Source organism: Taudactylus pleione, unplaced genomic scaffold, assembly GCF_031769625.1.
Source record: "Taudactylus pleione unplaced genomic scaffold, aTauple2 ptg000253l, whole genome shotgun sequence".
Classification (NCBI taxonomy): domain Eukaryota; kingdom Metazoa; phylum Chordata; class Amphibia; order Anura; family Myobatrachidae; genus Taudactylus; species Taudactylus pleione.
This window is the reverse complement of record NW_028284655.1, coordinates 4,068,427-4,086,502: the sequence shown is the minus strand read 5'-3', so window position 1 is coordinate 4,086,502 and position 18,076 is coordinate 4,068,427.

Here is an 18,076-nt window from a genome sequence, read left to right as displayed (position 1 = left end):
CTGCCGCATACTTGCAGAATAGCCCTGAACCTATTGTTAAACAATTTTTTTCCCTTTTTTTTTTTTTTTAACCCAATTTTTAAATAAATTTTTTGGGATGTCCCTATTTTTTTTTTGACAGTTCTTTTTTAAATGTCATTCCCAGGGGTGCAGGCTATTTTTTTTAAGCCTGCACCCCTAAACCCCAATTCTGCACTTTTTTTCGACACCTATTCAATGGTGAAAAGTTATCCCCGTTTTTTATCAAAGACTTTTCGAACCTGCGAAAAGTCTTTGAAATTGAATACGGTGTAAAACTAAAACCTGTAATAATGACGTCATAGGTGCGATATTAACGCAAAAACAGAGTTTTCGCTCCCATATTGAATACCCCTGTTTGCAGTCTATTTACTAAAACAGATAATCTCAGGTGCACAACTCCAAATGACTGATAATATATAAATGCAATAAAATGTTGCAGTCAGTAGAGGTTTTTAGTATAATAATGGCCAAGGTTATGGGCCTACCCACCTTATCCAGGTAACCTCTTTAGGGTAGGTCCCTAACATACTAGGGTTTAAATCCAGAGCGCAGGACACCCGCCAAGCTAAGCCACCCCAGGGCACCGCCATAGTAAGAAAAGTGGCCTGGGGCGGGTTAGCTTGGCTAGTTTGGGGGGGGGGGGGGGGGGTGGGCCTGCGCTCTGGATTTGAACCCTAGTATGTTAGGGACCTACCCTAAAGAGGTTAGCTGGATATGGTGGGTAGGCCCATAACCTTGGCCATGATTATGCTAAAAGCCTCTATTGATTGCAAAATTTTATTGCAAAAATTTTATTGCATTTATATATTATCAGTAATTTGGAGTTGTGCACCTGAGATTTGTCTGTTTCTGTGCCTGTAATTAGTCTAATCAGGTAGCACCTCCCATTATATTATATATATTTAGAGTGTGCAGTCCAGGAATCTTTCCTATATACTCCATTTAATGTGCTTTATTGCAACCTGAGGGAATGGAGACTCCTTCAGTCTGGACTAGCATCCCTCCCTTATTGGTTTAAAAGCATGGAGTCTGGTAATGTATAAGCACACTAGTATTAGGCACAATTCTAGGTAAGTCCTACAAGTTATATACTGTAGTGCAACTTTGGTTCATTTTTGGGGCGTGGGTCCCCCTGGATTGCTTTGGTTGATCTGTTTCAGGGCAACGCATTATAACACATCTTTCTTTTATAACACATTTTAACCCTTCACTGCTTGTATATTATACATGTTCTTCACTTTTTTATTTTCATTTCTTATATGCAGCTGTGGCTGCTCCTAACTATCTCTTTTACACTGCACTTTTCTTACTATGGCGGTGCCCTGGGGCGGCTTAGCTGGGCTAGTTTGGAGGTGTCCTGCACTCTGGATTTGAACCCTAGTATGTTAGGGACCTACCCTAAAGAGGTTACCTGGCTATGGCGGGTAGGCCCATAACCTTGGCCATGATTATGCTAAAAACCTCTATTGATTGCAAAATGTTATTGAATTTATATATTATAAGTAATTTGGAGTTGTGCACCTCAGATTTGTCTGTTTCTGTGCCTGCAATTAGTCTAATCAGGTAGGACCTCCCATTATGTGTATTTAGGGTGTGCAGTCCAGGAATTTTTCCTATATGGTCTATTTACTAAGCCTGGGATGAAGATACAGTGAACGGAGATAAAGTTCTAGCCAACCAGCTCCTAACTCATTTTTCAAATGCAGCCTGTAACATGACAGTTAAGAGCTGATTGGCTGGTACCTTATATCTGTTCACTTTATCTGCATCCAAGGCTTAGTAAATAGACCCCTTTGTGATTTTCTGTGCATGTGCTGACAGCATTTATTTTTAGGGGCTTGTGGGAGCCTCAGGTTGGTGATTCAGAAAAAAATCAAAATTGTTATGGTCAATGTAATAGGAAAAACCAGTGTTGGTGGCCCCCAATCATAAAATATGTGGACAAACCGAGCACCACACTGTCTAACTGTCATAACTAGTTGAGCCTAAGAATAACAGGTAAACACAATTTACTTCATTGAATAATTTTTTGCTAAACTGCTCAATATGAAACTTTTGGCCTAGGTGTGCGGTGCCAAAAAATTCTAATACTCCATTGTGCAGAAAGTTTGGGAACCACTGACCTAGGGGATGTTATGCACCCCCCAACTCCTTTGTCCATAGGCCCCCATAAAAATTTAATATTCCACCCCACCATTAAAAATATTCTCTACTGTCCCCGAACTATCCTCCCCTCCTCTCCCCTTGTGTCAGACACTACACTATTCTCTACTGTCCCCGAACTATCCTCCCCTCCTCTCCCCTTGTGTCACAGACATTACACTATTCTCTACTGTCCCCGCACTATCCTCCCCTCCTCTCGCCTTGTGTCACAGACACTACACTATTCTCTACTGTCCCCGCACTATCCTCCCTTGCTCTCCCCTTGTGTCACAGACACTACACTATTCTCTACTGTCCCCGAACTATCCTCCCCTCCTCTCCCCTTGTGTCACAGACACTACACTATTCTCTACTGTCCCCGCACTATCCTCCCCTCCTCTACCCTTGTGTCACAGACACTACACTATTCTATACTGTCCCCGCACTATCCTCCCCTCCTCTCCCCTTGTGTCACAGACACTACACACTTCTCTACTGTCCCCGAACTATCCTCCCCTCCTCTACCCTTGTGTCAGACATTACACTATTCTCTACTGTCCCTGCACTATCCCCCCCCTCCTCTCACCTTGTGTCAGACATTACACTATTCTCTACTGTCCCCGCACTGTCCTTTCCCCTTGTATTAGACACTGCACTATTCTCTACTGTCCCCGCACTATCCTCCCCTCCTCTACCCTTGTGTCACAGACACTACACTATTCTATACTGTCCCCGAACTATCCTCCCCTCCTCTACCCTTGTGTTACAGACACTACACTATTCTCTACTGTCCCCGAACTATCCTCCCCTCCTCTACCCTTGTGTTACAGACACTACACTATTCTCTACTGTCCCCGCACTATCCTCCCCCTCCTCTCCCCTTGTGTCAGACACTACACTATTCTCTACTGTCCCCGCACTGTCCTTTCCCCTTGTATTAGACACTGCACTATTCTCTACTGTCCCCGCACTATCCTCCCCTCCTCTACCCTTGTATCAGACACTACACTATTCTCTTCTGTCCCCGCACTATCCTCCCCTCCTCTCCCCTTGTGTCACAGATATTACACTATTCTCTACTGTCCCCGCACTATCCTACCCTCCTCTCCCCTTGTGTCACAGACATTACACTATTCTCTACTGTCCCCGCACTATCCTCGCCTCCTCTCCCCTTGTGTCACAGACATTACACTATTCTCTACTGTCCCCCGCACTATCCTCTCCTCCTCTGCCCTTGTGTCCCAGACCCTACACTATTCTCCCCTCCTCTCCCCTTGTGTCACAGATATTACACTATTCTCTACTGTCCCTGCACTATCCTCCCCTCCTCTCCCCTTGTGTCAGACATTACACTATTCTCTACTGTCCCCGCACTATCCTCCCCTTCTCTCCCCTTGTGTCACAGACATTACACTATTCTCTACTGTCCCTGCACTATCCTCCCCTCCTCTCCCCTTGTGTCTCAGATATTACACTATTCTCTACTGTCCCCGCACTATCCTCCCCTCCTCTACCCTTGTGTTACAGACACTACACTATTCTCTACTGTCCCCGAACTATCCTCCCCTCCTCTACCCTTGTGTTACAGACACTACACTATTCTCTACTGTCCCCGCACTATCCTCCCCCTCCTCTCCCCTTGTGTCAGACACTACACTATTCTCTACTGTCCCCGCACTGTCCTTTCCCCTTGTATTAGACACTGCACTATTCTCTACTGTCCCCGCACTATCCTCCCCTCCTCTACCCTTGTATCAGACACTACACTATTCTCTTCTGTCCCCGCACTATCCTCCCCTCCTCTCCCCTTGTGTCACAGATATTACACTATTCTCTACTGTCCCCGCACTATCCTACCCTCCTCTCCCCTTGTGTCACAGACATTACACTATTCTCTACTGTCCCCGCACTATCCTCGCCTCCTCTCCCCTTGTGTCACAGACATTACACTATTCTCTACTGTCCCCCGCACTATCCTCTCCTCCTCTGCCCTTGTGTCCCAGACCCTACACTATTCTCCCCTCCTCTCCCCTTGTGTCACAGATATTACACTATTCTCTACTGTCCCTGCACTATCCTCCCCTCCTCTCCCCTTGTGTCAGACATTACACTATTCTCTACTGTCCCCGCACTATCCTCCCCTTCTCTCCCCTTGTGTCACAGACATTACACTATTCTCTACTGTCCCTGCACTATCCTCCCCTCCTCTCCCCTTGTGTCTCAGATATTACACTATTCTCTACTGTCCCCGCACTATCCTCCCCTCCTCTACCCTTGTGTTACAGACACTACACTATTCTCTACTGTCCCCACACTATCCTCCCCTCCTCTTGTGTCACAGATATTACACTATTCTCTACTGTCCCTGCACTATCCTCCCCTCCTCTCCCCTTGTGTCAGACATTACACTATTCTCTACTGTCCCCGCACTATCCTCCCCTCCTCTCCCCTTGTGTCAGACATTACACTATTCTCTACTGTCCCCGCACTATCCTCCCCTCTTCTCCCCTTGTGTGTCAGACATTACACTATTCTCTACTGTCCCCGCACTATCCTACCCTCCTCTCCCCTTGTGTCACAGACATTACACTATTCTCTACTGTCCCTGCACTATCCTCCCCTCCTCTCCCCTTGTGTCACAGACATTACACTATTCTCTACTGTCCCTGCACTATCCTCCCCTCCTCTCCCCTTGTGTCACAGACATTACACTATTCTCTACTGTCCCCGCACTATCCTCCCCTCCTCTCCCCTTGTGTCACAGACATTACACTATTCTCTACTGTCCCTGCACTATTCTCCCCTCCTCTCCCCTTGTGTCACAGACATTACACTATTCTCTACTGTCCCTGCACTATCCTCCCCTCCTCTCCCCTTGTGTCACAGACATTACACTATTCTCTACTGTCTCTGCACTATCCTCCCCTCCTCTCCCCTTGTGTGTCAGACATTACACTATTCTCTACTGTCCCTGCACTATCCTCCCCTCCTCTCCCCTTGTGTCAGACATTACACTATTCTCTACTGTCTCTGCACTATCCTCCCCTCCTCTCCCCTTGTGTCAGACATTACACTATTCTCTACTGTCCCTGCACTATCCTCCCCTCCTCTCCCCTTGTGTCACAGACATTACACTATTCTCTACTGTCCTTGCACTATTCTCCCCTCCTCTCCCCTTGTGTCACAGACATTACACTATTCTCTACTGTCCCTGCACTATCCTCCCCTTGTGTCACAGACATTACACTATTCTCTACTGTCCCCGCACTATCCTCCCCTCCTCTCCCCTTGTGTTACAGACATTACACTATTCTCTACTGTCTCTGCACTATTCTCCCCTCCTCTCCCCTTGTGTCACAGACATTACACTATTCTCTACTGTCCCTGCACTATTCTCCCCTCCTCTCCCCTTGTGTCACAGACATTACTCTATTCTCTACTGTCCCTGCACTATTCTCCCCTCCTCTCCCCTTGTGTCACAGACATTACACTATTCTCTACTGTCTCTGCACTATCCTCCCCTCCTCTCCCCTTGTGTCACAGACATAACACTATTCTCTACTGTCCCTGCACTATCCTCCCCTCCTCTCCCCTTGTGTCACAGACATTACACTATTCTCTACTGTCTCCGCACTATCCTCCCCTCCTCTCCCCTTGTGTCACAGACATTACACTATTCTCTACTGTCCCTGCACTATTCTCCCCTCCTCTCCCCTTGTGTCACAGACATTACACTATTCTCTACTGTCCCTGCACTATCCTCCCCTCCTCTCCCCTTGTGTCACAGACATTACACTATTCTCTACTGTCCCTGCACTATCCTCCCCTCCTCTCCCCTTGTGTCACAGACATTACACTATTCTCTACTGTCCCCGCACTATCCTCCCCTCCTCTCCCCTTGTGTCAGACATTACACTATTCTCTACTGTCTCTGCACTATCCTCCCCTCCTCTCCCTTTGTGTCAGACATTACACTATTCTCTACTGTCCCTGCACTATCCCCCCCTCCTCTCCCCTTGTGTCAAACTGTACTTTTACACCTACTCCAGTGTTTCTCCACCACTGCTTTGCTCTCCCTCCTTTTCCACCCACCCCGCCTTCTGTGTGCCATGTCCATTTACTTATGAAAATAAAGCACTGCATCAGCATTCAGCTCCCTCCTTCCCAGATACTGCACTATTTCCTTCTCACAGTGCCAAAGTCCATTCTCCAAATATTCACTGTACTAACGTCTCCCTTATTTTTTTTTCTTATTTTCAAAAGACGTATTGTCCTATCATTACTTCTGTCACTCCACCAACCTTATCTTCTGTACAGTACAGCTGCACTAATGTCTGGCTCCATCCAGAGGCGCTGTACTATATATCCTCATTTCTCCTGTGTCACCTCAGCTACCTTTATCATCCTATTCTCAGTTCTCACTACACTGCACTTTCTTCTGTCACATAAGTTATTACATGCCCCCAATCTCTCATGCAGAATCGCAGCATTACCTCCATGGGGCCCATTTATTACCCATGATCACATTGCAGAATGCGATGACATCGGCTGGATGTATCATAGAGCACCTACAGGGACAGGGATCAGTAAAGAGCCCATCCCTGCGATATGCTGCCGGGGCTACTGCACATGCGCTGTTCCGCTAACCACACATGCACAGCGCCCATTTCCTGGGAGGGTTCAGGGGGAACCCTATGCCGGCTGAATCCGCGATGTGTAGTCCATAGGCTACAATGGGTTACCGCCTTCTTCAAATGGCGGTAGCTGTGGGGCCAATCTCCGGAATGCATCGCATTCCGGAAATATGTAATTATGGCAGCATCGCATCTCCCATAGAATCCTATGTGGGATGCAGCTGCCGGTGGGAATGAAGGGATCGCAGCAGGTCTCTTCTTCATACATCTGGGGGAAACTTCCCGTAAACTGGTGTTTTCTGGGATTGAGCCACAATATACAATGATAAATGGGCCCCCATGTCTCTCTGCACTATCTCCTAAGTTTCTCCTGTGGATCCGTTGCACTGCCTGCCCTCCAATGACAGCACTATAGTCCCCTCTGCAAGCAGTACCACGTCCCTGTCTCCTGTAGTTACTGCTCTGATTTCCTTCTCTCCACACGGCTTCCCACCTTTCCGTTAGTCACTGCACTGCTTCTCTCTTTAATTCACGGGATTAAGCTACATCTCCTCACTACAGTCACTGCACTGTTCTCCAGTAGCTACTGCACCACCAGCCCTCATTTTCCTAAAATGTCACTATCAGTTACCTCTCTCATACAGTCGCTGTACGATAAATTCTATCTCCACACTACAGTCACTACAATACTTTCTCCTATAGTCCCTCCACTACCTTCCTTCCAACTGCTAAAGTGTCCCTGTACGCCCTTTTCATCTCATAAAGGGTCTTATCCACAGCAACAATAAACGTAGTCTCAAAGTGCGTCCGTAAAAAAGTTGCAACTATTCAGTGTCGCTCACAAACAAAAGTCTGGAACTTCAGCTTCCAGGGGAGGAAGTGACCCTGAATAGATGCAACTTTTTTCCAGCTGCACTTTGATATTATGTTTATTGAACCCCTTGGAAACTGCACTCTCCCCATAGCGTACCTGGGTCAGATGCAGCGGGAGTACGACTGGAGACTTGGGGCCTGATACAGAGATGGACGCAATCCCGTTGTTTATGCATTTGTGCGATTGTTAATCTGCGCATGCGTCTTAGTGACCGCCAACACCAATTCAGGGTACTTGGTGGGAAGGAAAGCCTCTTGAGCTCAGTCAGGACAATGTGAAGATAAGCAAGGCAGCAACTAGTTTTGTCCAACACAGTGGACTTTTTCATTTTTGGACATTAATATGGTTCATATTTTGTTTGTGTCATTATTTTTAGATGCTAGTTCATTGTATGATCAGCAGCGCTGATTCTTTGTATATTCTAGACCAGGGGTGGCCAACCAGTAAGCAAAGAGCCAAAAAATATCTGTAGTCAAGTTAAAGAGCCGATAGCATGCGTGCGCTAGGCCACGTCCCCTTTTTGTGCGCATGCCTTTGGTATGACATTCGCAGGAGCATGACCTTGTGTCACACCCCCGTTTTTAGTCACGCTGGCGGAGAGCCCAGCACATTGGGAAGTTTATATAAATTGTGTATTTTCAATGTAATTTTTTCACTGTTCAAGTGAAAGAAAAAGCCAGAGCAATATAGAAAACATTGAAATAGCCACGTTCACATATAATACACAGAAACAAGCCAGATCCACATAAAATACAATTAAAAAAACACATCCACATAAAATTCAAATTCAGAACCACATAAAATACATTGAGAAAGCCAGATCAACATAAAATGTTTTAAAAACCACATCCACATAAAATACTTTGAAATCCAGAACCACATAAAATACTTTGAGAAAGCAAGATTCATTCCCCTCCCTTGCCATTCCAGCACACATTCATGTGTCATTTCAATCCCCCCCCATGCCACTGTAGCGGCCCCGCGTGTCACTCCAGTCACCCCTCCTCTCCCCCCTTGAGTTATCTCAACAGCCAAACTCTGCCCATATAAGCTTGAAAGCAGACATCATCCCCCAACTCTCAGGCTGCTCCCCCCCCCCCACCGGCTCTCAGGCAGTACTGCCCATTATGCTGTGCCCCCTGTAGTTGTGCACATTAAGCAATGCCCCCAGTAGTTGTGGCCCTTATGCAATACCACCAGTTGTTGTGCCTCTTCTGCAATGCCCCCTGTAGTTGTATCCATTAAGCAATGCCCCCAGTAGTTGTGGCCCTTATGCAATACCACCAGTTGTTGTGCCTCTTCTGCAATGCCCCCTGTAGTTGTATCCATTAAGCAATGCTCCCAGTAGTTGTGGCCTTATGCAGTGCCCCCAGTAGTTCTGCCCATTAAGCAATGCCCACAGTAGTTGTGGCCCTTATGCAATGCCCCCTATAGTTGTGCCAATTATGCAGTGCCCCCTGTAGTTGTTCCCCTTCTGCAATGCCCCCTGTAGTTGTGCCCATTAAGTAATGCCCCAAGTAGTTGTGCCCCTTCTGCAATGCTCCCTGTACTCATGCCCCCAGTACTAGCTTCTCCCTGCCCACACCCCTATGACGAAACTTACACGTCTTCATGCTGGCACCGCCCCATGCCGTCAGGACTCCCGAGCCCCACTGTTGCTGCTGCTTCCGCTGCCTCCTGGATCCAGCAGGTGCGTGGGCTCCTCACATCATGACATCACCCTGCATCACTGGGAACACTGGCCTCTGAAGCGATCAGAGGCTTCTCTAGTCACTGATCGCTTCAGAAACCAGCGTTCTCGGTACCAGTGGGGGTCTGCCAAGCCAGGAGCTACACCAGAAACACAAGAGCCGCGGGTTTGTCCACCCCTGTTCTAGACTGAGCACAAATACATTTTCTCCGTCAGTAACTGCACCAGGTTGTCAGTACATTGGTAGTTTCAGGCGCTGGAGAGATTTTTTTCATTCACTATTCTCAAACTTTATCAGACCACCCAAGGTGTGAGCCTTGTTACAAAGATGGAGTACTCATGGGCCATATGCTAAACATGACACGTGTACTTCTCAATCAGAAACCATAGAAGAGGCTTTTGTCCCGTTGGATGGGATGGCATTTGGGTCTAAATCACAAACGTAAAATATACCCCAAATGAGGCACATTGTGATTAGCTAGAACAGGCCGGGCCAACCTGTGGCTCTCCAGCTGTTGAGAAACTACAAGTCCCAGCAAGCCTTGCCACAGTTTTGCTGTTAGGAAATACTAAAACAGTAGCAGGGAATGATGGGACTTGTAGTTTCACAACAGCTGGAGAGCCACAGGTTGGCCAGGCCTGTGCTAGAAGATCAGAATGGCAAGTTGTGTGCAGCTTGGCATGGGTAGCACAGGCGCCTGGTTTATTTCAGGAGACAACAGTAGTATATGTGCAGTGGACAGTGTTATTATTGAATAATAAATTGTCATTTACTATGTAAAAGCAATTAAAATAAGACGCAAAATCAAAATGCTAATTAAGGATCAATTGTAAATCTGCTAATATACTGCACAGAGATTGTAAATTATCAGTGTAGTAATGTGAATAGATTGCAACAACCACATTACAATAATAGCTAGCAGTATTATTACCAGGGATTCACCAGACACTGCTGCCGAGCACTGTCATGTGATATTTCTTCTGACGCATATGTGTCTATACTTACCAGTGCTTACGTGCCCTTTCCATATCTCCTCTCTAAGCACAGAGAGTCGTATGTACCAAAAGCAACTCAGTTGCCATAGGGAAAGATGCTTAAGAATTTTTAGTGCACATGCACAGTAGATAAAAAAAAAAACAACAATACTTTGCGGAGAGATAAAAGCATCAAAAACTCTACGTGAGCCCCATTGTCTCTCAAAAATGTGTTAAGATGGACCTGAACAAGTCTAATACTATTAAACATTGGCCAGTATCAAATATGTCAAGGGAATACAATTTTTTTCTGCGATTTGAAACTCATACAGGATATTGAATGGGAACTTTATCAAATGTGTACAACCTATTACAATTTTTCCACATAAAGGAGTTCATTTTCAGTAGTCCATCTATGCACAAGAGGCCTTCAATACTCATTAAAAAAAAAAAATAGTTTCTCTACTGGTACATCCTAGTCAGAGCCGTAGCTAGACTTTTTGGTGCCCTGTGCCAGAAAGAGCATTGGTGCCCCCCTCATTTTTCAAAGGGACATAATGCACCCAAAAAAGGGGAATGGCCTCATGGGGAAGGGCCAGGGAAGAGATAGGGGAGGCCAGGAGATGCTGGGGATGAAATTCGAGGAAGCGAGAATGATAATAAACAAATTTGACAGGCTCAAAGAGCGCCCCCTGATCTGTGGTGCCCTGTGCGATGGCACTGGCCACACTACCCTAGCTACGGCCCTGATCCTAGTCCAACGCAAGTATTCTTTCTAGAGGTAGATGCCTCCATCTAGCCTTGCATTTAGAGCCATCATATCACAGAAATGGGGAAATAAATCCTCCACACATTTTGCTTATATTTCAAGAAAATGTCCTCAGTAGAACTGACTTATTTTCTATCGGATTGAGAAGTCCTGGTTATCCATCTGGGTCTCAAAGTATAACAAGATTTGCTTGAAGGTTCCAATATTCCAATTAGCATGTACATGAACCATAAGAATATTGAATATCTTAAAATTCTCATAATGTCTAAAAGACTGATTTCTTATCATGCTCGGTGGACTTTAGCAAATTAATTTTGCCGTCACTTACTGCCCTTGCTTATTATGAAGGCAGATGCCCTGCATCAACAATTTAAGAAATCTAGAGAAGAATCTTAAAAATCATTAATCTGTAAAAGTAGCATCATTCAACTGCTGCATCCTCAACTGGCTTCCGGTTCTCTGATGTCACAACTGGTTCCAGTGTTGTGGCTGGTCTCCATAATAATGCCGGTCTGCATCCTAAAACTGTCTCAGACCCTGCCTGCTGTCCTCTTCATTAGAGGGAGCTCACCTCACAGTTGGTCAGTACAGGTTTAATTTGCTTCACTTCCTGTCCACCTGAGCTGAAGATAATTTTGTTAGTACTTGAACCTGTGTTCCCGGCTGTTTCTTATTACTGACTGTTTGTTTTTTAGACTCTCCTACCATGACTTTGGCCTGTTCCTGGATTACAAGATTATAACTTTGTCTGCCTCCTGCCCTGATCCAGCATTTCCTAATCGTTATTGTCTGTCGCCCACAAGTCCTGACTTATCATGCTGCCTGCCCTGACCTGTATATTGTTCAAGCCATCTTTAAACCTCGGCAGTAATAGCTAATGATTAGCTATTATTAGTCAACATCAGTGCACCATATGTGTGTCTAGCTCAATGTGAAAGGCAATTTAGTAATGGTGAACACCTCACAAAGGAATTATAATGGTCTCATCTCCTCCTTACCGGTATTACCCCAACATTATTGCCGGACATATGTAAGATAGCTACAACACTTAGCACCATATCTGACATAAGTGTGAAAAATAAACAAACAGTTACTTGGGTCTCCAAAGTCCAGTTTCAGCCTTTACCTCCATTGGTGTTAGTTCATGAAAAACAGAATTTGTTCTGTAGAGCAATACAGTTACGAGACCCCTTTCCTCAATATTTTTTATGGGTTGTATATGTTTAATATTGTGAGACACCGGTTTTATGACAGATGCTGTACGATTTGTGTAGCAGAAGGATTGACTTGTGTGAGGCCCAGAGAGGTCTTGGCCAAGGTGTGATAGCTCATCAACCCATGCATTGAAATCCCAAAGGATGAGCCATCCAGCAACAATATCTGCAAATTCTTGGAGAAATCTCTTTTTCCATCTCCAGCAGGGGCGGTAAATGAGAAGTACTCTCATTTGCTTGGTTGGTGTTTCGTATTGTTCCAGCAAGGCTAATGCTCCACAGATCTTTGTCATCCATATTTATAGTAAAAGTATGAGATATATGGGACCTGATTCTGTGTTGCATGCAGAATTGCACGCAGCAGTGTCTATTGGCTATTACCTGTCTGTGATTTTATACAAATGGCGCTACAAACTCCTTGTCACGCCTGATGGTTACAAATAGACAAAGAATTTACTACAGGTCTTGGTTGACTCTGTCTGACCATTGGACTGGGGTTAATAGGCAGTGGAAAAATTGAGTTTGACTTGAAGTGAAGAACACAAGGAATGCCAAAACTTGGCGACAAACTGCACTCCCCGGTCAGAGATGATTTCCTGAGGTCTTGTATGAATAATTAAACCAACTAGGGAGCTGACAGAAGACTGGTAAGGGGTATGAAGTAAGCGATCTTGGTGAACCGGTCAACTATCACCCAGATGTTCTTGAACTTGTTTGAAACCGGAAGGTCGGTAATAAAGTCCATCGACAGATGTGTCCACAGCTGATGTGGAACAGAGAGAGAGGAAGAAACTGCCCAGCTGGAGACTGTCAAGGCACTTTATGCTGGGCGCACTTGTTACAAGAGGCAATGAAGTCTTGGATGTTTTTTCTGAGAGAGGGCCACCAGTAAGACCTAGAAATTAACTCTAAGGGCTTTTGTATGGCTACGTGACCTGCGAAGCAGGAAGCATGAGCCCAATGTAGCAGTTTCTTGCGTAATGTAGGCTTGACAACAGTTTTCCCAACCGGTGGTGAGGATTCTACTCTGACTGCAGAGAAGACCACTGAATCAATGTTGAGATGCTTCTCAGCGGATGTAGTCTCATTTTCTTGCTCCATGGAGCGAGAGAGGGCATCAGCCTTTCCTTTCTGGACCCTTGAACGAAAAGACAATTTGAAGTTAAATTGTGAGAAGAAGAGAGCCTATCTGGCTAGCCTCGGATTCAGACAATGGGCTGTCTTAAGATATGAGCGGTTTTATGGTCTGTGAGAATGGAAATGGGATACACAGCTCCTTCCAAAAGATAGCGCCACTCCTCTAAAGCTAACTTAATAGCAAGAAGTTCCTGATCCCCAATAGAGTAATTGCACTCAGCTGGAGTGAATTTTCTGGAGAAAAATTCACAGGGGTGGAGAATGCCATCAGGACAGCATTGAGAGAGCACAGCTCGGACTCCTACGGAAGAAGCGTCAACTTCCAAGATGAATGGCTGTGCGACGTAAGGTTGACCAAGAACAGGAGCTGAAATTAACTTCTGTTTTGGTTTTGGCACCTTCCCGGGTGAGCGCGATGATAGGTGCAATGATGGTGAAAAAGTTCTTTATGAATTTACGATAGTAATTCGCAAACCCAAGGTAGCACTGTACAGTCCTGAGGGTATTGGGAAGCTGCCCTTCCTGAATTGTTTGGAGTTTTTCTGGGTCCATTTTGAGACCAGAACCTGAAATGATATATCCCAGTAAAGGAATATACTTGACAACGAAGAAACACTTCTCCAATTTGCAGTAGAGATGATTGGAACGGAGATGTGTCAGAACCTTCTTTACTTGCCGGCGATGTTCTTCCAGATCATTGGCAAATGTGAGAATTTCGTCAACATAGACAACAACATGTTTGTAAAACAGATTTCGGAACATCATTGACATAGTGCTGGAATACTGCGGGAGCATTGCTGAGACAGAAGGGCATAACAAGGTACTCATAGTGACAGTCATGGGTGTTAAATGTGGTCTTCCACTAGTCTCCCGAATTCATATGAGATTATATGCTCCTCGCAAGTCCAATTTGGTGAAAATGTTGGCTCCCTTGACTCGGTCAAAAACTCTGATCAGAGGGAGTGTATACCGGTTTTTAATGCTTATGTTATTCATTGTTATTCAGTCCCCTGTATTCGATGTAGGGGCGCAGACTTCCATCTTCTTTTTCTTTTTTTTTTTTTTTACTAAAAAGAATTCAGCATCAGTGGGAGAGGTGAAAGGGTGGATGAACTCTTTTTGCAAACTCTTTTGGATATATACAGTCATGGCAGGTGGCGGCTCCAGAGGTGGGGCTCCAGCACAGTCCAAAATTCAAATAGGGGAGCAACACCAACTGCCTTTTAAAATGCTGCCAAACCTCACCGGCTTGGACTCACTGGCAGTTGGTGTAGCTCCCCTATTTGAATTTTGGACTGTGCCTGCAGCCCCACCACTGGAGTCTCCACTGGTCATGGCCTTTGTTTCCGAGAGTGATAGCGGATACGTTCGCCTTCTGGGAGATTTCCCAGGGATTAATTCAATCAATCCCATTCACGATATTGGAACCAGCTTTATTGAAAACAGTGAATTCTTGATAAAGAGGAGGAGGTGTATCCAGATGAGACGGTATGCAGAGCATACTGGAAGAACATATTGGAGGCAAGAACCGAAGCAGGAAGGTCCCCAAGCGGTGATTTGTGAGGTTCTCCAGTCAATTTGAGGATTATGCAGATGGAGCCAGGGCAAGCCCAGAACTATGGAATGCAATGCCCTGGGTATGACAAAAATTTGTAAAAGTTCAGAGTGCAGAGCACCAATCTTGACTCGCAGAGGTCGTGTCTGAAGGGTAATTGTACCCCGTAGGATGCGGCTTCCATCAGCCACTGTGAGGTAGATAGGATGAAGCAGACTCTCGGTTGGTAATGCTCATCGCTGGACCAATTCAGATGTGACGAAGTTTTCAGCTGCATCTGAATCCAACAGCACATAGATTTGCTTGAAGCGCTTTTCTATCTGAAGAGAAACTGAAAGAATGCATTCAGTTTTCTTTAGAGACTAATGAACTACTCCTAACTTAGCCTCTCTTTGCTGAGTTAGGATCGGGAGTTCCCGGGCGCTTTGGACAATTGTTGAGCTGATGAGAAGGAGCAGCACAGTATAAACAGAGAAGCTCAGACTGTCGCCTTTAGCGTTCTTGTGAAAGGCGAGAACGGCTGATTTGCATCGGTTCCTCTTTGGGAGGAGAAACTGACTGAGGCAAAGCTGTTGCCCGAGGCTTGGAATGAATGTATCTCCCTCTATCAATAGCACGTTCTTTAAAACGTAAGTCCACCTTGGTGCACAGGGAGATCAAGTGCTTTAATTTGTCCGGGTGTAATGAAAACATCTTTAATTGTGTCGGATAAGCCGTTAAAGAAGGCTGCATAGAATGCTCCATCATTCCAAGAGAGTTCTGATGCCAGTATTTGAAACTGCACCAGATACTGGTCTACAGAATTTAAACCCTGGCGTAGACATAGAAGGTCTGAAGATTGAGATGACACTCTCCTAGGCTCGTTGAAGATTCTTTGGAATGCCGTGACAAATTCCTTGTGAGATGTTAGGATGGGATACAATCTTTCCCATTAGGGTGAAGCCCAGTCTAAGGTGGATCCAGAAAAAAGGGAGATGATATATGCCACAAGGTATGGTCTGTAGGAAAATTTCTGGGTTGGAACTCAAACTGTATTTCACATTGATTTAGGAAACCCCTGCAATTTTTGGGGTTCCCATCAAATTTTACAAGAGCAGGAACGTGCAGATGAGATGCCACTGAGGAAACTGGAACCGGAGAAATTGAAGTGGATAAAGTGGCAGTTTCTGAGCCTCTCGGAGTGGATTGAATGTAATCCAGATGGTTAGTCAGTTCTTGGTGGAATTGTACCACCTGACCCTGCACCACCTCTTGGTGCTCTAGATGAGCAACAAGATTGGTTGCAAACCAGCAGCTTGTGCCTGATTCTCAGCTGGATCCATGGGCCAGTACAAACTGTCCCGCCTGAGGGTTGGTTTTAGGTTGGAACAGGCTTGGGAGATTAAAGAGATTTGAGAGGTGTGGATGAATTTAAGTGGTTTGAGCCAGAACCACCTCATGTAGAGATGTGAGGAAGTAGAGATACGGAAGTGGATGATGGGCCCGAAGGCAAGAACAGGAATAGAATATATTTATTGAACAGCAGGTTGGAATGGAACTGGATATATAACTCTGAATGAATGAGCTTAATCGGATTGGGACCGAGGATGCTGGATTGAGAGCTGGATCTGTTTGAGGGCCTGATTCAGCAAGGATCGCTATTCTGCTAGAACGCACGCGCCGCAGTTGCTAATATCAGCGGTGAAATGCAATTGTGTGCGATCGCATTGTGATCACAGCCTAACCTAAAGACGCCCACTTCCCCTTACACACATCCATATACTTGGGCAATATAGCGAAACAAACGGTAACATCGAACCCATACGCACAGTTAAGGCAGGTCAGACCTCACTCAGGAATTGCTAAATTCAGTGCATGCTATGAGACCTCAGGCTGCGTATGGTATCGCAGTGGATAATTTATGCATCACTGGCACGCCTGCATTCGCCCGACTGATGTAAGCATCGGATGAGACCAATGGTTTGAGGTATTTGCTGAAATCGATGGTTGCTGTAACAACAAGTCTCAGTGGTAAAACCAGACTGGTGTGGAAGATGGTATAGAAGACTAGTTTTACCAGATCTAGGAACTGGATATAACGGACTGGGGGCCTGATTCATTAAGGATTGCTATTGCAATCGCAGCTCCGTAATTGCACACAGGTCTGCTGAATAAAATATGCTAATGATTGCTATAGCAATGCCGTCGCACTGCCAGCATAGAGGCGCCCACTGCCTCCCCCTACCGCTTTCTCACATCCATAATACCTTGCAATCCTCCACAAACATTGGTAAGATCGAGTACCATCAGCCCCTCACAGAATTACAGCAGCCCTGACCTTACTTAGAAATCGCTAACGTCGTTGCATGCAGTAAGTATTGAAGTTGCGTATGCCTTCACAATGGCTCATTTATGCACGCCCATGCAACGGCGTTCAAAAGGATAGTCACGTCTGCGTTTCGCAGACCAACCACCCCGTCACCACCCCCAAACGTTCACTGCATGTGAATCACACTGCGATGGCTCTGCTTGATCGCAGTGGTGCCTTCATGCATGTGCAGTACGCAACAATGGGCCATCTGCGTACACCTTTGTAATAGCGATCCTGTATCTGAATAGCTGTTCAGATACAGAGTACCTGGAAGCTCAGGGCCTGATTTAGAGCCGGTCGCAAGCGCTGAACGCTCGCAACCGGGTCGATGTTTGCCCACTGGGCATGCGCACGATGGAGCCGGCTCTGTCGTGCGTATGCGTGAGACCCGGCTAGCAACAGGTGCTCCGGGTCTCGCATCAAAGGGGGCGAGCTGTTGATGGTGATTGACAGCTCGCCCCGTTTGGTAGGCGTGGCTTCACAAACGGAGGCGTTCCCAAGCGAACGCCTGCCGTTTGTGGGCGGCCCTACTGACATCACCAGTGATGTCAGTGAAAGAGCTTCCGGCTCTATTAGAGCCAGAAGCTCTCTGGGGCTTGCGGCCACGAGACCTACCACAAGGGTATCGTCGCAAGACCGGTGGTCGCGATGGTCTTGACCATCAACCTGGCCTCTCGCTATAGCGCTGTGTGGTTATCCACAGCTATGCGAGCGG